Raw genomic sequence first — 25,708 nt, forward strand, 5'->3', positions numbered from 1 at the left:
ACCCGCCGTTGGCCAAGAGGAGCTCTGCCCAACCTAGAACGCGACGCGCCCAGGACACCCAGAACGTGCCAACACGTGCACAGGCATGTCACTGGATGCGCCAGAGCACGACGCCGCCTCGTCGCGCCAGCCCTCCGTTTGACCCCAGCTTCTGCCAGGAGACGCGCCACGCCACCAGCTAGCCGCCAGACACGCTCCCTCTCGCTCCCAGGCCCTATCGCCAACGCCATCGTCACCGTCCTCCGCCACGGTACTGTGATGTCTACGCACGCTTCTATTCCTGTAGACAGTGTTGGGCCTCCAAGAGCAGAGGTTTGTAGAACAACAACAAGTTTCCCTTAAGTGAATCACCCAAGGTTTATCGAACTCAGGGAGGTAGAGGTCAAAGATATCCCTCTCAAGCAACCCCGCAATTAAGATACAAGAAGTCTCTTGTGTCCCCAACACACCTAATACACTTGTCGGATGTATAGGTGCACTAGTTCGGCGAAGAGATAGTGAAATACAAGTAATATGGATGATTATAAGTAGTAATTGCAATCTGAAATAAAAATGGCAGCAAGCAAACATGTAGCAGAACTTGTTGGAAACGGTGGTTCAATGCTTGGAAACAAGGCCTAGGGATCATACTTTCACTAGTGGACACTCTCAACAATGATCACATAATTGGACAATTAGATAACTTCTCTTCACTTGTGCTACTCTGAATTACTCTCCTATTGGAATCACTAATCACGTAGCGGCTACAAAAGCTCCACTCAAAGTTCATCAAGTACTTGACAAACACCTTTCATAGGGATATCCTCATCAAATCATAATCCAAGATAATACTATTGCAATTTAGACCGAGTACTAACACATCATACACACTGTCAACAATAACTATGAAAGGGGGAATAGATCACATCAATACTATCATAGTAATAGTTAACTTCATAATCCACAAGAGATTACAATCATAACCTATGCCAAGTACTACATGATGCACACACTGTCCACTTTACATCATGGAGGAGGAATAGACTACTTTAATAACATCACTAGAGTAGCACATAGATTAATAGTGATACAAAGCTCATGATCACATAAAGATCACACCATGGGAGAGAGAGATGAACCACATAGCTACCGGTAAAGCCCTCAGCCTCGGGGGAGAACTACTCCCTCCTCATCATGGGAGACAGCAACAGCGATGAAGATGGCAGTGGTGTCGATGGAGATGACTCCGGGGGCAATTCCCCGTCCCGGCGGCGTGCCGGAACAGAGACTTCTGTTCCCCGAAACTTGTCTTCGCGATGGCGGCGGCTACGGAACTCTTCGTGGAATATGACTTATTATTTTAGGGTTTTCGCGACGGGGAGAATATATATAGGCGAAGGGGCGATGTCGGTGGAGTCCCGAGGGGCCCACCCCATAGGGCGGCGCGGCCAGGGGTGGGGCCGCGCCCCCCTAGGGTGTGGCCGCCTCGTGGCTCCTCTTCGTCTCCTCTTCGGTGTTCTGGAAGCCTAAGTGGAAAATAAGACCGTGGGCTTTTGTTTCGTCCAATTCCGAGAATATTTCCTGTGTAGGATTTCTGAAACCAAAAACAGCAGAAAACAGGAACTGGCGCTTCGGCATCTTGTTAATAGGTGATGGTGCGTGAGACACACGTCCGTTGGGAACCCCAAGAGGAAGGTGTGATGCGCACAGCAGTAAGTTTTCCCTCAGTAAGAAACCAAGGTTATCGAACCAGTAGGAGTCAAGGAGCACGTGAAGGTTGTTGGTGGCGGAGTGTAGTGCGGCGCAACACCAGGGATTCCCGCGCCAACGTGGAACCTGCACAACACAATCAAAGTACTTTGCCCCAACGTAACAGTGAGGTTGTCAATCTCACCGGCTTGCTGTAAACAAAGGATTAGATGTATACTATGGATGATGATGATTGTTTGCGAAGAACAGTAAAGAAAAAGTATTGCAGTAGATTGTATTTCAGATGTAAAGAATTGGACCGGGGTCCACAGTTCACTAGTGGTGTCTCTCCCATAAGATAAACAGATGTTGGGTGAACAAATTACAGTTGGGAAATTAACAAATAAAGAAGGCATAACAATGCACATACATATATCATGATGAGTACTATGAGATTTAATCAGGGCATTACGACAAAGTACATAGACCGCTATCCAGCATGCATCTATGCCTAAAAAGTCCACCTTTAGGTTATCATCCGAACCCCTTCCAGTATTAAGTTGCAAACAACGAGACAATTGCATTAAGTATGGTGCGTAATGTAATCAACACAAATATCCTTAGACAAAGCATCGATGTTTTATCCCAAGTGGCAACAAGCACATCCACAACCTTAGAACTTTCCGTCACTCGTCCCAGCATTTAATGGAGGCATGAACCCACTATCGAGCATAAATACTCCCTCTTGGAGTCACAAGTATCAACTTGGCCGAGCCTCTACTAGCAACGGAGAGCATGCAAGAACATAAACAACATATATGATAGATTGATAATCAACTTGACATAGTATTCAATATTCATCGGATCCCAACAAACACAACATGTAGCATTACAAATAGATGATCTTGATCATGATAGGCAGCTCACAAGATCTAACATGATAGCACAATGAGGAGAAGACAACCATCTAGCTACTGCTATGGACCCATAGTCCAGGGGTGGACTACTCACACATCGATCCGGAGGCGATCATGGCGATGAAGAGACCTCCGGGAGATGATTCCCCTCTCCGGCAGGGTGCCGGAGGCGATCTCCTGAATCCCCCGAGATGGGATTGGCGGTGGCGTCTCTGGAAGGTTTTCCGTATCGTGGCTCTCGGTACTGGGGTATTCGCGACGAAGGCTTTAAGTAGGCGGAAGGGCAGGTCAGGAGGCGTCACGGGGGCCCCACACGCTAGGGCCGCGCGGGCCCCTCTAGGCCGCGCCGCCCTAGTGTGGCGGCGCCCGTGGCCCCACTTCGTATCTCCTCCGGTCTTCCGGAAGCTTTGTGGAAAAATAGGCCCCCGGGCGTTGATTTCGTCCAATTCCGAGAATATTTCCTTACTAGGATTTCTGAAACCAAAAACGGCGAGAAAACAACAACCGGCTCTTCGGCATCTCGTCAATAGGTTAGTGCCGGAAAATGCATAATAATGACATATAATGTGTATAAAACATGTGAGTATCATCATAAAAGTAGCATGGAACATAAGAAATTATAGATACGTTTGGGACGTATCAAGCATCCCCAAGCTTAGTTCCTACTCGCCATCGAGTAGGTAAACGATAACAAAGATAATTTCTGAAGTGACATGCTATCATAATCTTGATCATACTATTGTAAAGCATATGAGATGAATGCAGCGGTTCGAAGCAATGATGAAGATAATGAGTAAACAAATGAATCATATAGCAAAGACTTTTCATGAATAATACTTTCAAGACAAGCATCAATAAGACTTGCATAAGAGTTACTCATAAAGTAATAAATTCTTAGTAGAAAGCTTTGATACAACACAAAGGAAGATATAAGTTTCAGCGGTTGCTTTCAACTTCAACATGTTTATCTCATGGATAATTGTCAACACAAAGTAATATAACAAGTGCAATAAGTGTAAACATGTAAGAGTCAATGCACACAGTTGATACAAGTGTTTGCTTCTGGGATAGAAAGAATAGGTAAACTGACTTAACAATAAAGTAGAAGATAGGCCCTTCGCAGAGGGAAGCATGGATTACTATTTTTGTGCTAGAGCTTTTCATTTTGAAAACAAGAAACAATTTTGTCAACGGTAGTTATTAATCATATGTGTTATGTATAAGATATCCTATAAGTTGCAAGCCTCATGCATAGTATACCAATAGTGCTCGCACCTTGTCCTAATTATCTTGGATTAACATGGATTATCATTGCATAGCATATGTTTCAACCAAGTGTCACAAAGGGGTACCTCTATGCCGCCTGTACAAAGGTCTAAGGAGAAAGTTCGCATTGGATTTCTCGCTTTTGATTATTCTCAACTTAGACATCCATACCGGGACAACATAGACAACAGATAATAGACTCCTCTTTAATGCATAAGCATTCAACAACAGTTAATATTCTCATAAGAGATTGAGGATTGATTGTCCAAACTGAAACTTCCACAATGAATCATGGCTTTAGTTAGCGGCCCAATGTTCTTCTCTAACAATATGCATACTCAAACCATCTGATCATGAAAATCGCCCTTACTTCAGACAAGACGAACATGCATAGCAACTCACATGATATTCAACAAAGGTGTAAAAGTTGATGGCGTCCCCAGAAACATGGTTACCGCTCAACAAGCAACTTATTAAGAAATAAGACACATAAGTACATATTCTTCACCACAATAGTTTTTAAGCTATTTTTCCAATGAGCTATATATTGCAAAGACAAAGGAATAGAATTTTAAAGGTAGCACTCAAGTAATGTACTTTGGAATGGCAGAGAAATACCATGTAGTAGGTAGGTATGGTGGACACAAATGGCATAGTTTTTGGCTCAAGGATTTGGATGCACGAGAAGAATTCCTCTCAATACAAGGCTAGGCTAGCAAGGTTGTTTGAAGCAAACTCAAGTATAAAAGGTGCAGCAAAGCTCACATATGAACATATTGTAAGTATTATAAGACTTTACATTGTCTCCTTGTTGTTCAAACACCTTAACCAAAAAATATCTAGACTCTAGAGATCAATCATGCAAACCAAATTTTAACAAGCTCTATGTAGTTCTTCATTAATGGGTACAAGGTACATGATGCAAGAGCTTAAACATGATCTATATGAGCACAACAATTGCCAAGTATCACATTATTCAAGACATTATACCATTTACCACATGCGGCATTTTCCGTTTCCAACCATATAACAATGAATGAAGTAGTTCAACTTTCGCAATGAACATTAAAGATAAAGCTAAGAACATATGTGTTCATACGAAACAGCAGAGCGTGTCTCTCTCCCAAACAAAGAATGCTAGGATCCGATTTTATTCAAACAAAAACAAAAAACAAAAACAAACAGACGCTCCAAGTAAAGCACATAAGATGTGACGGAATAAAAATATAGTTTCACTAGAGGTGACCTGATAAGTTATCGATGAAGAAGGGATGCCTTGGGCATCCCCAAGCTTAGATGCTCGAGTCTTCTTAAAATATGCAGGGATGAACCACGGGGGCATCCCCAAGCTTAGACTTTTCACTCTTCTTGATCATATTGTATCATCCTCGTCTCTTGACCCCTGAAAACTTCCTCCACACCAAACTCAAAACAAACTCATTAGAGGGTCAGTGCATAATTCATATATTCAGAGGTGACATAATCATTCTTAATACTTCTGGACATTGGACAAAGCTACTAAAAGTTAATGGAACAAAGAAATCCATCAAACATAGCAAAACAGGCAATGCGAAATAAAAGGCAGAATCTGTCAAAACAGAACAGTCCGTAAAGACGAATTTTTTAGAGGCACCAAACTTGCTCAGATGAAAATTCCCAAATTGAATGAAAGTTGCGTACATATCTGAGGATCACGCACGTAAATTGGAAGATTTTTATAAATTTTCTACAGACGGGGCGGCTCAATTTCGTGACAGCAAGAAATCTGTTCCTGCGCAGCAATCCAAATCTAGTATTGACTATACTATCAAAGACTTTACTTGGCACAACAATGCAATAAAATAAAGATAAGGAGAGGTTGCTACAGTAATAACAACTTCCAAGACTCAAATATAAAACAAAAGTGCAGAAGTAAAATAATGGGTTGTCTCCCATAAGCGCTTTTCTTTAACGCCTTTCAGCTAGGCGCAGAAAGTGTAAATCAAGTATTATCGAGAGATGAAGCATCAACAGAGGGGTTTGGAGTTTTCTCAACTATGCATTTTATCTTATCTATGTAAGTTTCAGAGACTCCTTTTTCATTATTCTTAGGCTTGCTATCGTCATCAAACAAATTTTCGAGAACAAGCCAACCATAGTTATTTTCTAGAGCTTCATGCATTCCTAGGAGCTTACAAGGTATTGTTGTCTTAATCTCCCCACCATCATTAACATTATTAGTGTACCTTATTCTATCCATGTCCATCTTTTCGAGGGTACTAGCAAAGTTGGTATAAGAGCCAATCATCTTATATTTAATAAAGACTTTTCTAGCCTCTCTTGCTACACCACCAAATTCTTTAAGAAGGGTTTCTAAGACAAAATATTTCTTTTCTCCTTCCTCCATATCACAAAGTGTAAGAAACATGTGTTGAATTATAGGATTGAGATTAACAAATTTAGTTTCCAAAATGTGTACTAAAGAAGCAACAACAATTTCATAAGTAGGAGCAAGTTCTACCAAGTGTCTATCTTCAAAATCTTCAGCTATACTAACATGAGTGAAAAAATCTTCTATATTATCTCTTCCAATTATAGACCCTCGTCCTACCGGTATGTCTTTTAGAGTGTACTTAGGAGGAAACATGATGAAATAAACAAAAGGTAAATAAAGTAAATGCAAGTAACTAATTTTTTTGTGTTTTCAATATAGAGAACAAGACAGTAAATAAAGTAAAACTAGCAGCTAATTTTTTTGTGTTTTTGATATAGAGAACAAGACAGTAAATAAAATAAAACTAGCAACTAATTTTTGTGTGTTTTTGATATAAGAGCAAACAAAGCAGTAAATAAAGTAAAGTAAAGCAAGACAAAAACAAAGTAAAGAGATTGGATGTGGGAGACTCCCCTTGCAGCGTGTCTTGATCTCCCCGGCAACGGCGCCAGAAAACAGTCTTGATGGCGCGTGAGACACACGTCCGTTGGGAACCCCAAGAGGAAGGTGTGATGCGCACAGCAGTAAGTTTTCCCTCAGTAAGAAACCAAGGTTATCGAACCAGTAGGAGTCAAGGAGCACGTGAAGGTTGTTGGTGGCGGAGTGTAGTGCGGCGCAACACCAGGGATTCCCGCGCCAACGTGGAACCTGCACAACACAATCAAAGTACTTTGCCCCAACGTAACAGTGAGGTTGTCAATCTCACCGGCTTGCTGTAAACAAAGGATTAGATGTATAGTGTGGATGATGATGATTGTTTGCGAAGAACAGTAAAGAACAAGTATTGCAGTAGATTGTATTTCAGATGTAAAGAATTGGACCGGGGTCCACAGTTCACTAGTGGTGTCTCTCCCATAAGATAAACAGATGTTGGGTGAACAAATTACAGTTGGGCAATTGATAAATAAAGAAGGCATAACAATGCACGTACATATATCATGATGAGTACTATGAGATTTAATCAGGGCATTACGACAAAGTACATAGACCGCTATCCAGCATGCATCTATGCCTAAAAAGTCCACCTTCGAGTTATCATCCGAACCCCTTCCGGTATTAAGTTGCAAACAACGAGACAATTGCATTAAGTATGGTGCGTAATGTAATCAACACAAATATCCTTAGACAAAGCATCGATGTTTTATCCCTAGTGGCAACATCACATCCACAACCTTAGAACTTTCTATCACCTGTCCCGCATTTAATGGAGGCATGAACCCACTATCGAGCATAAATACTCCCTCTTGGAGTCACAAGTATCAACTTGGCCAGAGCCTCTACTAGCAACGGAGAGCATGCAAGAACATAAACAACATAGATGATAGATTGATAATCAACTTGACATAGTATTCAATATTCATCGGATCCCAACAAACACAACATGTAGAATTACAAATAGATAATCTTGATCATGATAGGCAGCTCACAAGATCTAACATGATAGCACAATGAGGAGAAGACAACCATCTAGCTACTGCTATGGACCCATAGTCCAGGGGTGGACTACTCACACATCGATCCGGAGGCGATCATGGCGATGAAGAGACCTCCGGGAGATGATTCCCCTCTCCGGCAGGGTGCCGGAGGCGATCTCCTGAATCCCCCGAGATGGGATTGGCGGCGGCGGCGTCTCTGGAAGGTTTTCCGTATCGTGACTCTCGGTACTAGGGTATTCGCGACGAAGGCTTTAAGTAGGCGGAGGGGCAGGTGAGGAGACGTCACGGGGGCCCCACACGCTAGGGCCGCGCGGGCCCCCTCTAGGCCGTGCCGCCCTAGTGTGGCGGCGCCCCGTGGCCCCACTTCGTATCTCCTCCGGTCTTCTGGAAGCTTCGTGGAAAAATAGGCCCCTAGGCGTTGATTTCGTCCAATTCCGAGAATATCTCCTTACTAGGATTTCTGAAACCAAAAACATCAGAAAACATCAACTGGCTCTTCGGCATCTCGTCAATAGGTTAGTGCCGGAAAATGCATAATAATGACATATAATGTGTATAAAACATGTGAGTATCATCATAAAAGTAGCATGGAACATAAGAAATTGTAGATACGTTTGGGACGTATCAATAGGTTAGTACCGTAAAATGCATCAAAATGATATAAAGTATGAATAAAACATGTAGGTATTGTCATAAAACTAGCATGGAACATAAGAAATTATAGATACGTTTGAGGCGTATCAAGCATCCCCAAGCTTAGTTCCTACTCGCCCTCGAGTAGGTAAGCGATAACAAGGATAATTTCTTAAGTGACATGGTACCAACATGATCTTGATCAACACTATTGTAAAGCATATGAGATGAATGAAGTGATTCAAAGCAATGGTAAAGATAATGACTAAACAACTGAATCGTATAGCAAAGACTTTTCATGAATAGTACTTTCAAGACAAGCATCAACAAGTCTTGCATAAGAGTTAACTCATAAAGCAATAGATTCTTAATAGAAGGTTTTGAAGCAACACAAAGGAAGATTTAAGTTTCAGCAGTTGCTTTCAACTTTCAACATGTATATCTCATGGATAATAGTCAACACAAAGTAATATAATAAGTGCAATAAGTAAGCATGTAAGAATCAATGCACACAGTTGACACAAGTGTTTGCTTCTAAGATAGAAAGAAGTAGGTAAACTGACTCAACATAAAGTAAAAGAAAGGCCCTTCGCAGAGGGAAGCAGGGATTACTCATGTGCTAGAGCTTTTTTATTTTGAAAACATAGAAACAATTTTGTCAACGGTAGTAATAATTCATATGTGTTATGCATAAATTCTCCTATAAGTTGCAAGCCTCATGCATTGAATACCAATAGTGCTCGCACCTTGTCCTAGTTAGCTTGGATTTCCATGGATTATCATTGCATTACATATGTTTCAACCAAGTATCACAAAGGGGTACCTCTATGCCACCTGTACAAAGGTCCAAGGAGATAGATCGCATTTGATTTCTCAATTTTGATAGATCTCAACTTGAGGACATCCATACCGGGACAACATAGAAAACAAATAATGGACTCCTCTTTAATGCTTAAGCATTCAACAACAGATAATATTCTCATAAGAGATTGAGGATTAATGTCCAAGCTGAAACTTCCACCATGATACATGGCTTTGGTTGGCGGCCCAATGTTCTTCTCTAACAATATGCATACTCAAACCATTTAATCATGACAAATCTCCCTTACTTCAGACAAGACGAACATGCATAGCAACTCACATGATATTCAACAAAGGTGTAATAGGTTGATGGCATCCACAGAAACATGGTTACCACTCAACAAGCAAGTTATAAGAAATAAGATACATAAGCGACATATTCATCACCACAATAGTTTTTTAGGATACTTTCCCATGAGCTATGTATTGCAAAGACAAGGAATGAAATTTTAAAGGTAGCATGCAAGCAATTTACTTGGAATGGCAGAAAAATACCACATAGTAGGTAGATATGGTGGACACAAATGGCATAAGTTTTGGCTCAAGGTTTTGGATGCACGAGAAGCATTCCCTCTCAGTACAAGGCTTTGGCTAGCAAGGTTGTTTGAAGCAAACACAAGTATGAACCGGTACAACAAAACTTACATAAGAACATATTGCAAGCATTATAAGACTCTACACTGTCTTCCTTGTTGTTCAAACACTTTTACCAAAAAATATCTAGACTTTAGAGAGACCAATCATGCAAACCAAATTTCAACAAGCTCTATGGTAGTTCTTCATTAATAGGTTTAAACTACATGATGCAAGAGCTTAAACATGATCTACTTGAGAACTCAAAACAATTGCCAAGTATCAAATTATTCAAGATAATATACCAATTACCACATGAAGCATTTTCAGTTTCCAACCAAATAGCAATAAATGAAGCGACTTTCAACTTCGCCATGAACATTAAAAGTAAAGCTAAGAACACCAGTGTTCAATATGAAAAGCGGAGCGTGTCTTTCTCCCACACAAGGAATGCTAGGATACGATTTTATTCAAACAAAAACAAAAAATAAAAGCATACAGACGCTCCAAGTAAAGCACATAAGATGTGACGGAATAAAAATATAGTTTCACTAGAAGTGACCTGATAAGTTGTTGATGCAGAAGGGGATGCCTTGGGCATCCCCAAGCTTAGATGCTTGAGTCTTCTTGAAATATGCAGGGATGAATCACGGGGGCATCCCCAAGCTTAGACTTTTCACTCTTCTTGATCATATCATATCATCCTCCTCTCTTGATCCTTGAAAACTTCCTCCACACCAGACTCAAAACAATCTCATTAGATGGGTAGTGCATAATCAAAAATTCACATGTTCAGAGAGGACACAATCATTCCCAATACTTCTGGACATTACCCAAAGCTACTGAAAGTTAATGGGGCAAAGAAACCCGCTCAAACACAGTAAAAGAGGCAATGCGAAATAAAAGGCAGAATCTGTCAAAACAGAACAGTCCGTAAAGACGAATTTTTTCGAGGCACTTAACATGCTCAGATGAACAAGCTCAAATTGAATGAAAGTTGCGTACATATCTGAGGATCACGCATGAATGTTTGCAGATTTTTTAGAGTCCCCTACAGAGAGATCTACTCAAATTCGTGACAGCTAAAAATCTGTTTCTGCGCAGAAATCTAAATCTAGTATCAACTTTACTATCAAAGACTTTACTTGGCACAACAATGCAATAAAATAAAGATAAGGAGAGGTTGCTACAGTAGTAACAACTTCCAAGACACAACAAAACAGTAGCAAAATAAAAACATGGGTTTTCACCCAAGAAGTGCTTTCTTTATAGCCATTAAGATGGGCTCAGTAATTTTAATGATGCACTCGCAAGAAATAAGAGTTGAAGCAAAAGAGAGCATCAAAAGCAAATAAGAAACACTTTTAAGTCTAACCCACTTCCAATGAAAAGGAATCTTGTAAATAAACAAGTCATGTAAGCATAATGCAACAAGCATAGAAAGGCAACACAAGCGCAACTTCAAGATTCTCAACATAAAGAGGGGAAACTTAATATTATTAAGATGCATATAACCATGTTTCCCTCTCTCATAATAATTTTCAGTAGCATCATGAACAAACTCAACAATATAACTATCACATAAAGCATTCTTATTCACATGCATAAAAGTATCATTACTCTCCACATAAGCATAATCAATTTTGTTAGTAATAGTGGGAGTAAAATCTAACACAACCATCATTGTAATCATCATAAATTGCAGGCATGGTATAATCATAATAAACTTTATCCTCCATAGTAGGTGGCACCAAAATACCACTACCATTATAATCATCATAAATGGGAGGCAAAGTATCATCAAAGAAAATTTTCTCCTCAAAATTTGGGGGACTAAAAATATCACAACCAGCTTCCCCAAGCTTAAATTCTTCCATAGCATCAGCAATAATAGTATTCAAAGAGTTCATGCTAATAACATTGCTACAACTATTTTGCAGACAAAATTCCATGGGATTTTTTAATTCTCTCTTCAAACACATCATGTCCTAATTCAATATAAAGTTCATAAAGATCTCTAATTTTTTTGTTGTTTTCCATTAAGCCTAACTAGTGAAAATAAAAACAAGAAACAAAAAGATATAATTGCAGGATCTAAAGGAAATAGCTTCAAGCACTCACACACCGACAACAGTGCTAGGAAATAGCTTAGTAGTCGGAGGATGTGAATACCTTTTACCTTACCTCCCCGGCACCGGCGCCAGAAAAATAGCTTGATGTCTACGCACGCTTCTATTCCTGTAGACGGTGTTGGGCCTCCAAGAGCAGAGGTTTGTAGAATAGAAGCAAGTTTCCCTTAAGTGAATCACCCAAGGTTTATCGAACTCAGGGAGGTAGAGGTCAAAGATATCCCTCTCAAGCAACCCTGCAATTAAGATACAAGAAGTCTCTTATGTCCCCAACACACCTAATACACTTGTCAGATGTATAGGTGCACTAGTTCGGTGAAGAGATAGTGAAATACAAGTAATATGGATGATTATAAGTAGTAATTGCAATCTGAAATAAAAATGGCAGCAAGCAAACATGTAGCAGAACTTGTTGGAAACGGTGTTTCAATGCTTGGAAACAAGGCCTAGGGATCATACTTTCACTAGTGGACACTCTCAACAATGATCACATAATTGGACAATTAGATAACTTCTCTTCACTTGTGCTACTCTGAATTACTCTCCTATTGGAATCACTAATCACGTAGAGGCTACAAAAGCTCCACTCAAAGTTCATCAACTACTTGACAAACACCACTCATAGGGATATCCTCATCAAATCATAATCCAAGATAATACTATTGCAATTTAGACCGAGTACTAACATAGCATACACACTATCAACAATAGCTATGAAAGGGGGAATAGATCACATCAATACTATCATAGTAATAGTTAACTTCATAATCCACAAGAGATTACAATCATAACCTATGCCAAGTACTACATGATGCACACATTGTCCACTTTACATCATGGAGAAGGAATAGACTACTTTAATAACATCACTAGAGTAGCACATAGATTAATAGTGATACAAAGCTCATGATCACATAAAGATCACACCATGGGAGAGAGAGATGAACCACATAGCTACCGGTAAAGCCCTCAGCCTCGGGGGAGAACTACTGCCTCCTCATCATGGGAGACAACAACGACGATGAAGATGGCGGTGGTTGATACGTCTCAAACGTATCTATAATTTCTTATGTTCCATGCTACTTTTATGATGATACTCACATGTTTTATACACACTTTATGTCATTATTTTGCATTTTCCGGCACTAACCTATTGACGAGATGCTGAAGAGCCAGTTGTTGTTTTCTGCTGTTTTTGGTTTCAGAAATCCTACAAAGGAAATATTCTCGGAATTGGATGAAATCAACGCCCAGGGTCTTATTTTCCACGAAGCTTCCAGAAGACCGAAAGGGAAACGAAGTGGGGCGACGAGGCGCCGCCACCATAGGGCCGTGCGGACAGAGGGGGGCACGCGCCGCCCTATGGGGTGGGCCCCTCGTCAGCCCTCCGACTCCACCCTTCCGCCTACTTAAAGCCTTCGTCGCGAAAACCCCAGTACCGAGAGCCACGATACGGAAAACCTTCTAGAGACGATGCCGCCGCCAATCCCATCTCGGGGGATTCAGGAGATCGCCTCCGGCACCCTGCCGGAGAGGGGAATCATCTCCCGGAGGACTCTTCATCACCATGATCGCCTCCGGATTGATGTGTGAGTAGTTCACCCTTGGACTATGGGTCCATAGCAGTAGCTAGATGGTTGTCTTCTCCTCATTGTGCTATCATGTTAGATCTTGTGAGCTTCCTATCATGATCAAGATCATCTATTTGTAATGCTACATGTTGTGTTTGTTGGGATCCGATGAATATGGAATACTATGTCAAGTTGATTATCAATCTATCATATATGTTGTTTATGTTCTTGCATGCTCTCCGTTGCTAGTAGAGGCTCTAGCCAAGTTGATACTTGTAACTCCAAGAGGGAGTATTTATGCTCGATAGTGGGTTCATGCCTCCATTGAATGCGGGACAAGTGACGAGAAAGTTCTAAGGTTGTAGATGTGCTTGTTGCCACTAGGGATAAAACATCAATGCTTTGTCTAAGGATATTTGTGTTGATTACATTACGCACCATACTTAATGCAATTGTCTGTTGTTTGCAACTTAATACTGGAAGGGGTTCGGATGATAACCTGAAGGTGGACTTTTTAGGCATTGATGCATGCTGGATAGCGGTCTATGTACTTTGTCGTAATGCCCTGATTAAGTCTCATAGTAGTCATCGTGATATGTATGTGCATTGTTATGCCCTCTCTATTTGTCAATTGCCCAACTGTAATTTGTTCACCCAACATGCCATTTATCTTATGGGAGAGACACCACTAGTGAACTGTGGACCCCGGTCCATTCTTTACATCTGAAATACAATCTCATCGCAAACTCTGTTCTTTACTTGTTCTTCGCAAACAAACATCATCTTCCACACTATACATTTAATCCTTTGTTTACAGCAAGCCGGTGAGATTGACAACCTCATCGTTAAGTTGGGGCAAAGTATTGTGATTGTGTTGTGCGAGGTTCCACGTTGGCGCCGGAATCCCCGGTGTTGCGCCGCACTACCGATACGTCTCCGACGTATCGATAATTTCTTATGTTCCATGCCACATTATTGATGATATCTACATGTTTTATACACATTATATGTCGTATTTATGCATCGAAAGAGCCGATTGCTTGTTTTTCTGCTGTTTTTGGTTTCAGAAATCCTACAAAGGAAATATTCTCGGAATTGGACGAAATCAACGCCCAGGGTCCTATTTTTGCACGAAGCTTCCAGAAGACCGAGGGGGAAAGGAAGTGGGGCCACGAGGCACCGACACAACAGCGCGGCGCGGCCTGGCCCTTGGCCGCGCGGCCCTGGCGTGTGGGGCTCTCGTGTGGCCCCCCGCGTTGCCCTTCCGCCTACTTAAAGCCTTCGTCGCGAAACCCCCAGTACCGAGAGCCACGATACGAAAAACCTTGCGAGACGCCGCCGCCGCCAATCCCATCTCGGGGGATTCTGGAGATCACCTCCGGCACCCTGCCGGAGAGGGGATTCATCTCCCGGAGGACTCTTCACCGCCATGGTTGCCTCCGGAGTGATGAGTGAGTAGTTCACCCCTGGACTATGGGTCCATAGCAGTAGCTAGATGGTTGTCTTCTCCTCATGTGCTTCATTGTCGGATCTTGTGAGCTGCCTAACATGATCAAGATCATCTATCTGTAATTCTATATGTTGTGTTTGTGGAGATCCGATGGATAGAGAATACTATGTTATGTTGATTATCAATCTATTACCTATGTGTTGTTTATGATCTTGCATGCTCTCCGTTATTAGTAGAGGCTCTGGCCAAGTTTTTGCTCTTAACTCCAAGAGGGAGTATTTATGCTCGATAGTGGGTTCATGCCTCCATTAAATGCGGGACGAGTGACGGAAAGTTTTAAGGTTGTGGATGTGCTTGTTGCCACTAGGGATAAAACATTGATGCTATGTCCGAGGATGTAGTTATTGATTACATTACGCACCATACTTAATGCAATTGTACTGTTGTTTTGCAACTTAATACTGGAAGGGGTTCGGATGATAACCTGAAGGTGGACTTTTTAGGCATAGATGCATGCTGGATAGCGGTCTATGTAGTTTGTCGTAATGCCTAATTAAATCTCACAATATTCATCATATCATGTATGTGCATTGTCATGCTCTCTTTATTTGTCAATTGCCCGACTGTAATTTGTTCACCCAACATGCTATTTATCTTATGGGAGAGACACCTCTAGTGAACTGTGGACCCCGGTCCATTCTTTACATCTGAAATACAAATCTGCTGCTATTGTTCTACTGTTTTCTGCAAACAATCATCATCCACACTATACATCTAATCCTTTGTTACAGCAAGCCGGTGAGATTGACAACCTCACTGTTTCGTTGGGACAACGTACTTTGGTTGTGTTGTGCAGGTTCCACGTTTGCGCTGGAATCCCTGGTGTTGCGCCGCACTACATCTCGCCGCCATCAACCTTCAACGTGCTTCTTGGCTCCTCCTGGTTCGATAAACCTTGGTTTCTTTCTGAGGGAAAACTTGCCGTTGTACGCATCACACCTTCCTCTTGGGGTTCCCAACGGACGCGTGATGTACGCGTATCAAGACTGTTTTCTGGCGCCGTTGCCGGGGAGATCAAGACACGCTGCAAGGGGAGTCTCCATAATCCAATCTCTTTACTTTGTTTTTGTCTTGCTTTATTTTATTTACTTACTTGTTTGCTGCATTATATCAAAACAAAAAAAATTAGTTGCTAGCTTTACTTTATTTACTGTCTTGCACTCTATATCAAAAACACAAAAAAATTAGTTACTTGCATTTATTTTATCTAGTTTGCTTTATTTACTACTGCTAAAATGAGTAATCCTGAAGTTGAAGTTCGTTCATTTAAGCAACAAGGGGAGAATGTTTAAAAGATGCTTGGTATAGAATTAGTGATGCCCATAATAGGTGCACTAAGAAACACTCCACCACTATCCTACTCAGGAATTTTTATGTTGGTATCTCTAGCTGGAATAGATATGTTCTTGATTGTCTCGCGGGAGGTAACTTCCTAGGCGCTCCTGCTTTAGAAGCTAGTTGTATTATTGAGAGTCTATTTGGAATACCACCTGTTAATGAAGTTAAAATTGAAACCTCTCTTGAAGATGTCATGAAAAAACTGGAAACCATAGAGAAAAATTTTCCAAGTGTTGAAACTAAATTGGAAATGTTACTTGATAGCACTGATAAACTTGATAAATCTCTAGGAGGAATGAATGAGAGAATCATCATCTTAGAATCTTGTGCTAACCATGATAATCAAACCCAAAGGATTAGTGAACTTGAAAAAGCTATGGGAACCTTGGGTTCAACTTTTTCTTCTCTTAAATATAAGGAGAAAGCTTATGTGGGTAAGGAGCAAAAGTTTATGTATGTCTCTAAAGTGCCTAAACCAAAAAATATTATTATAGGCCTAAAATTGACAAAGCCCTTAGTACACCTACAGATGGGGGAACTTATGATATCGATGCTCCACCTCTTGATAATACTTGATACACACTTTCTGCGCCTAGCTGAAAGGCGTTAAAGAAAAGCGCTTATGGGAGACAACCCATATTTTTACTACAGTAATTTTGTTTTATATTTGAGTCTTGGAAGTTGTTTACTACTGTAGCAACCTCTCCTTATCTTAGTTTTGTTCATTGTTGTGCCAAGTAAAGTCTTTGATAGTAAGGTTCATACTAGATTTGGATTACTGCGCAGTAACAGATTTCTTTGCTGTCACGAATTTCGACCTGCCTCTCTGTAGGTAGCTCAGAAAAATATGCCAATTTACGTGCGTGATCCTCAGATATGTACGCAACTTTCATTAAATTTGGGCATTTTCATTTGAGCAAGTCTGGTGCCTCAATAAAATTCATCTTTACGGACTGTTCTGTTTTGACAGATTCTGCCTTTTATTTCGCATTGCCTCTTTTGCTATGTTGGATGAATTTCTTTGATCCATTAATGTCCAGTAGCTTTATGCAATGTCCAGAAGTGTTAAGAATGATTGTGTCACCTCTGAACATGTTAATTTTTATTGTACACTAACCCTCTAATGAGTTGTTTCGAGTTTGGTGTGGAGGAAGTTTTCAAGGATCAAGAGAGGGAGATGATACAATATGATCAAGGAGAGTGAAAGCTCTAAGCTTGGGGATGCCCCGGTGGTTCACCCCTGCATATTTTAAGAAGACTCAAGCATCTAAGCTTGGGGATGCCCAAGGCATCCCCTTCTTCATCGACAACATTATCAGGTTCCTCCCCTAAAACTATATTTGTATTCCATCACATCTTATGTACTTTGCTTGGAGCGTCGGTTTGTTTTTGTTTTTGTTTTTGTTTGAATAAAATGGATCCTAGCATTCATTGTGTGGGAGAGAGACACGCTCCGCTGTTACATATGGACAAATATGTCCTTAGGTTTTACTCATAGTATTCATGGCGAAGGTTGAATCTTCTTCGTTAAATTGTTATATGGTTGGAATCGGGAAATGCTACATGTAGTAATTCTAAAATTTCTTGAATAATTTGATACTTGGCAATTGTTGTGCTCATGTTTAAGCTCTTGCATCATATACTTTGCACCTATTAATGAAGAAACACCTTGAGCTTGCTAAATTTGGTTTGCATATTTGGTCTTTCTAAAGTATAGATAATTTCTAGTATTGAGTTTGAACAACAAGGAAGACGGTGTAGAGTCTTATAATGTTTACAATATGTCTTTTATGTGAGTTTTGCTGCACCGGTTCATCCTTGTGTTTGTTTCAAATAACCTTGCTAGCCTAAACCTTGTATCGAGAGGGAATACTTCTCATGCATCCAAAATCCTTGAGCCAACCACTATGCCATTTGTGTCCACCATACCTACGTACTACATGGTATTTCTCCGCCATTCCAAAGTAAATTGCTTGAGTGCTACCTTTAAAATTTCTATTCTTTACCTTTTACAATATATAGCTCATGGGACAAATAGCTTAAAAACTATTGTGGTATTGAATATGTACTTATGCACTTTATCTCTTATTAAGTTGCTTGATGTGCGATAACCATGCTTCTGGGGACGCCATCAACTACTCTTTGTTGAATATCATGTGAGTTGCTATGCATGTCCGTCTTGTCTGAAGTAAGGGAGATCTACCACTTTATTGGTTAGAGCATGCATATTGTTAGAGAAGAACATTGGGCCGCTAACTAAAGCCATGAATCATGGTGGAAGTTTCAGTTTTGGACACATATCCTCAATCTCATATGAGAACACTAATTGTTGCTACATGCTTATGCATTAAAGAGGAGTCCATTATCTGTTGTCCATGTTGTCCCGGTATGGATGTCTAAGTTGAGAATAATCAAAAGCGAGAAATCCAAAATGCGAGCTTTCTCCTTAGACCTTTGTACAGGCGGCATGGAAGTACCCCTTTGTGACACTTGGTTAAAACATGTGTATTGCGATGATCCCGGTAGTCCAAGCTAATTAGGACAAGGTGCGGGCACTATTAGTATACTATGCATGAGGCTTGCAACTTGTAACATATAATTTACATGATACATATGCTTTATTACTACCGTTGACAAAATTGTTTCATGTTTTCAAAATAAAAGCTCTAGCACAAATATAGCAATCGATGCTTTCCTCTGTGAAGGACCTTTCTTTTACTTTTATGTTGAGTCAGTTCACCTATCTCTCTCCACCTCAAGAAGCAAACACTTGTGTGAACTGTGCATTGATTCCTACATACTTGGATATTGCACTTGTTATATTACTCTATGTTGACAATTATCCATAAGATATACATGTTATAAGTTGAAAGCAACCGCTGAAACTTAATCTTCCTTTGTGTTGCTTCAATACCTTTACTTTGATTTATTGCTTTATGAGTTAACTCTTATGCAAGACTTATTGATGCTTGTCTTGAAGTACTATTCATGAAAAGTCCTTGCTTTATGATTCATTTGTTTACTCATGTCATTACCATTGTTTAGATCGCTGCATTCATTACATATGTTTACAATAGTATGATCAAGGTTATGATGGCATGTCACTCCAGAAATTATCTTTGTTATCGTTTACACTGCTCGGGACGAGCATGAACTAAGCTTGGGGATGCTGATACGTCTCGACGTATCGATAATTTCTTATGTTCCATGCCACATTATTGATGATATCTACATGTTTTATACACATTATATGTCGTATTTATGCATTTTCCGGCACTAACCTATTAACGAGATGCCGAAGAGCCAGTTTCTGTTTTCTGCTGTTTTTGGTTTCAGAAATCCTACAAAGGAAATATTCTTGGAATTGGACGAAATCAACGCCCAGGGTCCTATTTTTGCACGAAGCTTCCAGAAGACCGAGGGGGAAAGGAAGTGGGGCCACGAGGTGCCGACACAACAGGGCGGCGCGGCCTGGCCCTTGGCCGCGCGGCCCTGGCGTGTGGGGCCCTTGTGTGGCCCCCCGCGTTGCCCTTTCGCCTATTAAAGCCTTCGTCGCAAAACCCCCAGTACCGAGAGCCACGATACGGAAAACCTTACTGAGACGCCGCCGCCGCCAATCCCATCTCGGGGGATTCTGGAGATTACCTCCGGCACCCTGCCGGAGAGGGGATTCATCTCCCGGAGGACTCTTCACCGCCATGGTCGCCTCCGGAGTGATGAGTGAGTAGTTCACCCCTGGACTATGGGTCCATAGCAGTAGCTAGATGGTTGTCTTCTCCTCATGTGCTTCATTGTCGGATCTTGTGAGCTGCCTAACATGATCAAGATCATCTATCCGTAATTCTATATGTTGTGTTTGTCGGGATCCGATGGATAGAGAATACTATGTTATGTTGATTATCAATCTATTACCTATGTGTTGTTTATGATCTTGCATGCTCTCCGTTATTAGTAGAGGCTCGGCCAAGTTTTTGCTCTTAACTCCAAGAGGGAGTATTTATGCTCGATAGTGGGTTCATGCCTCCATTAAATCCGGGACGGTGACAGAAAGTTCTAAGGTTGTGGATGTGCTTGTTGCCACTAGGGATAAAACATTGATGCTATGTCCGAGGATGTAGTTATTGATTACATTACGCACCATACTTAATGAAATTGTCTCGTTGTTTTGCAACTTAATACTTGGAAGGGGTTCGGATGATAACTCTGAAGGTGGACTTTTTAGGCATAGATGCATGCTTGGATAGCGGTCTATGTACTTTGTCGTAATGCCCAATTAAATCTCACAATATTCATCATATCATGTATGTGCATTGTCATGCTCTCTTTATTTGTCAATTGCCCGACTGTAATTTGTTCACCCAACATGCTATTTATCTTATGGGAGAGACACCTCTAGTGAACTGTGGACCCCGGTCCATTCTTTACATCTGAAATACAAATCTGCTGCTATTGTTCTACTGTTTTCTCGCAAACAATCATCATCCACACTATACATCTAATCCTTTGTTACGACAAGCCGGTGAGATTGACAACCTCACTGTTTCGTTGGGACAAAGTACTTTGGTTGTGTTGTGCGGGTTCCACGTTGGCGCCGGAATCCCCGGTGTTGCGCCGCACTACATCTCGCCGCCATCAACCTTCAACGTGCTTCTTGGCTCCTCCTGGTTCGATAAACCTTGGTTTCTTTCTGAGGGAAAACTTGCCGTTGTACGCATCACACCTTCCTCTTGGGGTTCCCAACGGACGCGTGCTGTACGCGTATCAACTACACTCCGCCACCAACAACCTTCACGTGTTCCTTGACTCCTACTGGTTCGATAACCTTGGTTTCTTACTGAGGGAAAACTTACTGCTGTGCGCATCACACCTTCCTCTTGGGGTTCCCAACGAACGTGTCAACTACACGCCAGCAAGACTTTTTCTGGCGCCGTTGCCGGGGAACAAAGGAAAGTTACACCACAAAGATTTTCAACTCCCACGTCAACAGACTTTTTCTGGCGCCATTGCCAAGGAGATCAAGACACGCTGCAAGGGGAGTCTCCCACATCCAATCTCTTTACTTTGTTTTTGTCTTGCTTTACTTTATTTTATTGACTGTTTTGTTTGCTCTTTATATCAAAAATACAAAAAAATTAGTTGCTAGATTTACTTTATTTACTGTCTTGTTTGCGTTCTCCATATCAAAAACACAAAAATTAGTTACTTGCATTTACTTTATTTAGTTTACTTTACTTATTTTTACTACTATTAAAATGAATACTCCTGAGAACACTAAGTTGTGTGATTTCACTAGTTAGGCTTAATGGAAAACAACAAAAATATTAGAGATCTTTATAGTATTTATCTTGAGTTAGGACATGAGGTGTTTGAAGAGAAAATTAAAAAACCCATGGAACTTTGTTTGCAAAATAGTTGTAGCAATGTTATTAGCATGAACTCTTTGAACACTATTATTGCTAATGCTATGGAAGAATTTAAGCTTGGGGAAGCTGGTTTTGATGAGCATGATATTTTTAGTCCCCCAAGCATGGAGGAGAGAATTTACTTTGATGACACTTTTCCTCCTATTTATGATGATAGTGGTATTTTGGTGCCACCTACTATTGAGGATAAATTTTATTATGATTATACTATGCCTCCTACATTTGATGATTATGGTGATGAGAATAATAATGATAGCTACTTTGTTGAATTTGCTCCCACTACAATTAATGGTAATAACTATGCTTATGTGGAGAGTAATAATTTTATGCATGTAGCTCACGATAAGAATGTTTCATGTGATATTTATATTGTGGATTTCATCAATGATGCTACTGAAAATTATTACGAGAGAGGAAAATATGGTTGTAGAAATTTTCATGTTACTAAAACACCTCTCTATATGCTGAAATTTTTGAAGTTACACTTGTTTTGTCTTCCTATGCTATTCACTTTGTTCTTCATTGACTTGTTTATTTACAAGATTCCTTTTCATAGGAAGTGGGTTAGGCTTAAATTTGTTTGATACTTGCTTTTTGATGCTCTCTTTGCTTCAACTCTCATCCTTATGCGAGTGCATCATTAAATTTACTGAGCCCATCTTAATGGCTATAAAGAAAGCACTTCTTGGGAGATAACCCATGTTTTTTATTTTGCTACTGTTTTGTTGAGTCTTGGAAGTTGTTACTACTGTAGCAACCTCTCATTATCTTTATTTTATTGCATTGTTGTGCCAAGTAAAGTCTTTGATAGTAAAGTCAATACTAGATTTGGATTACTGCGCAGAAACAGATTTCTTACTGTCACAAAATTGAGCAGCCCCTTCTGTAGGTAACTCAGAAAAATCTGCCAATTTACGTGCGTTATCCTCAGATATGTACGCAACTTTCATTCAATTTGAGCATTTTCATCTGAGCAAGTTAAGTGCCCCATAAAAATTCGTCTTTACGGACTGTTCTGTTTTGACAGATTCTGCCTTTTATTTCGCATTGCATGTTTTGCTATGTTTGATGGATTTCTTTGTTCCATTAACTTTCAGTAGCTTTGTGAAATGTCCAGAAGTGTTAAGAATGATTATGTCACCTCTGAATATATGAATTTTCAATTATGCACTAACCCTCTAATGAGTTTGTTTTGAGTTTGGTGTGGAGGAAGTTTTCAAGGGTCAAGAGAGGAGGATGATACAATATGATCAAGAAGAGTGAAAAGTATAAGCTTGGGGATGCCCCCGTGGTTCATCCCTACATATTTTAAGAAGACTCAAGCATCTAAGCTTGGGGATGCCCAAGGCATCCCTTCTTCATTGACAACTTATCAGGTCACCTCTAGTGAAACTATATTTTTATTCCGTCACATCTTATGTGCTTTACTTGGAGCGTCTGTATGTTTTTGTTTTTGTTTTTGTTTGAATAAAATCGGATCCTAGCATTCCTTGTGTGGTAGAGAGACACGCTCCGCTGTTGCATATGAACACATGTGTTCTTAGCTTTACTTTGAATGTTCATGGCGAAGGTTGAAACTGCTTCGTTCATTGTTATATGGTTGGAAACAGAAAATGCTTCATGTGGTAATTGGTATAATGTCTTGAATAATTTGATACTTGGCAATTTTTGTGCTCATATAGATCATGTTTAAGCTCTTGCATCATGTACTTGCACCTATTAATGAAGAACTACATAGAGCTTGTTAAAATTTGGTTTGCATGATTGGTCTCTCTAGAGTCTAGATATTTTCTGGTTAAGGTGTTTGAACAACAAGGAAGACAATGTAGAGTCTTATAATGCTTGCAATATGTTCTTATGTAAGCTTTGCTATACCTTTTTATACTTGAGTTTGCTTCAAACAACCTTGCTAGCCTAAGCCTTGTATTGAGAGGAATTCTTCTCGTGCATCCAAATCCTTGAGCCAAAAACTATGCCATTTGTGTCCACCATACCTACCTACTACATGGTATTTCTCTGCCATTCCAAAGTAAATTACTTGAGTGCTACCTTTAAAAATTCTACTCCTTTGTCTTTGCAATATATAGCTCATGGGAAAATAGCCTTTAAAACTATTGTGGTGAAGAATATGTAGCTATGTATCTTATTTCTTATAAGTTGCTTGTTGAGCGGTAACCATGTTTCTGGGGATGCCATCAACTATTACACCTTTGTTGAATATCCTGTGAGTTGCTATGCATGTTCGTCTTGTCTGAAGTAAGGGCGATTTTCATGATCAAATGGTTTGAGTATGCATATTGTTAGAGAAGAACATTGGGCCGCTAACTGAAGCCATGAATCATGGTGGAAGTTTCAGTTTGGACAATTAATCCTCAATCTCTTATGAGAATATTATATGTTGTTGAATGCTTATGCACTAAAGAGGAGTCCATTATTTGTTGTCTATGTTGTCCCGGTATGGATGTCTAAGTTGAGAATAATCAAAAACGAGAAATCAAATGCGATCTTTCTCCTTAGACCTTTGTACATGCGGCATAGAGGTACCCCTTTGTGACACTTGGTTGAGACATATGTTATGCAATGATAATCCGTGTTAATCCAAGCTAATTAGGACAAGGTGCGAGCACTATTGGTAATCTATGCACGAGGCTTGCAATTTATAAGATGTATTATGCATAACACATATGATTTATTACTACCGTTGACAAAATTGTTTCTATGTTTTCAAAATGAAAAGCTCTAGCACAAAAATAGTAATCCATGCTTCCCTCTGCGAAGGGCCTATTTTTTACTTTATGTTGAGTCAGTTTACCTACTTCTTTCTATCTTAGAAGCAAACACTTGTGTGAACTGTGTGCATTGATTCTTACATGTTTACCTATTGCACTTGTTATATTACTTTGTGTTGACAATTATCCATGAGATATACATGTTGAAGTTGAAACCAATTGCTGAAACTTATATCTTCCTTTGTGTTGCTTCAAAGCTTTCTACTAAGAATTTATTGCTTTATGAGTTAACTCTTATGCAAGTCTTATTGCTGCTTGTCTTGAAAGTACTATTCATGAAAAGTCTTTGCTATATGATTCAGTTGTTTATTCATTGTCTTTACCATTGCTTCGAATTGCTGCATTCATCTCATATGCTTTACAATAGTATTGATCAACATTATGATAGCATGTCACTTCAGAAATTATCCTTGTTATCGTTTACCTACTCGAGGGCGAGTAGGAACTAAGCTTGGGGATGCTTGATACGTCTCAAACGTATATATAATTTCTTATGTTCCATGCTACTTTTATGATGATAATCACATGTTTTATACACACTTTATGTCATTATTTTGCATTTTCCGGCACTAACCTATTGACGAGATGCCGAAGAGCCAGTTGTTGTTTTCTGCTGTTTTTGGTTTCAGAAATCCTACAAAGGAAATATTCCCGGAATTGGACGAAATCAACGCCCAGGGTCTTATTTTTCCACGAAGCTTCCAGAAGACCGAAAGGGAAACGAAGTGAGGCGATGAGGCGCCGCCACCATAGGGCCGCGCGGCCAGAGGGGGGCCCGCGCCGCCTTATGGGGTGGGCCCCTCGTCAGCCCTCCGACTCCTCCCTTCCGCCTACTTAAAGCCTTCGTCGCGAAAACCCCAGTACCGAGAGCCACGATACGGAAAACCATCCAGAGACGCCACCGCCGCCAATCCCATCTCGGGGGATTCAAGAGATCGCCTCCGGCACCCTGCCGGAGAGGGAAATCATCTTCCGGAGGACTCTTCATCACCATGATCGCCTCCGGATTGATGTGTGAGTAGTTCACCCCTAGACTATGGGTCCATAGCAGTAGCTAGATGGTTGTCTTCTCCTCATTGTGCTATCATGTTAGATCTTGTGAGCTGCCTATCATGATCAAG

This window comes from Lolium rigidum, chromosome 6, assembly GCF_022539505.1.
Source record: "Lolium rigidum isolate FL_2022 chromosome 6, APGP_CSIRO_Lrig_0.1, whole genome shotgun sequence".
In the NCBI taxonomy this organism is placed as follows: Eukaryota; Viridiplantae; Streptophyta; class Magnoliopsida; order Poales; family Poaceae; genus Lolium; species Lolium rigidum.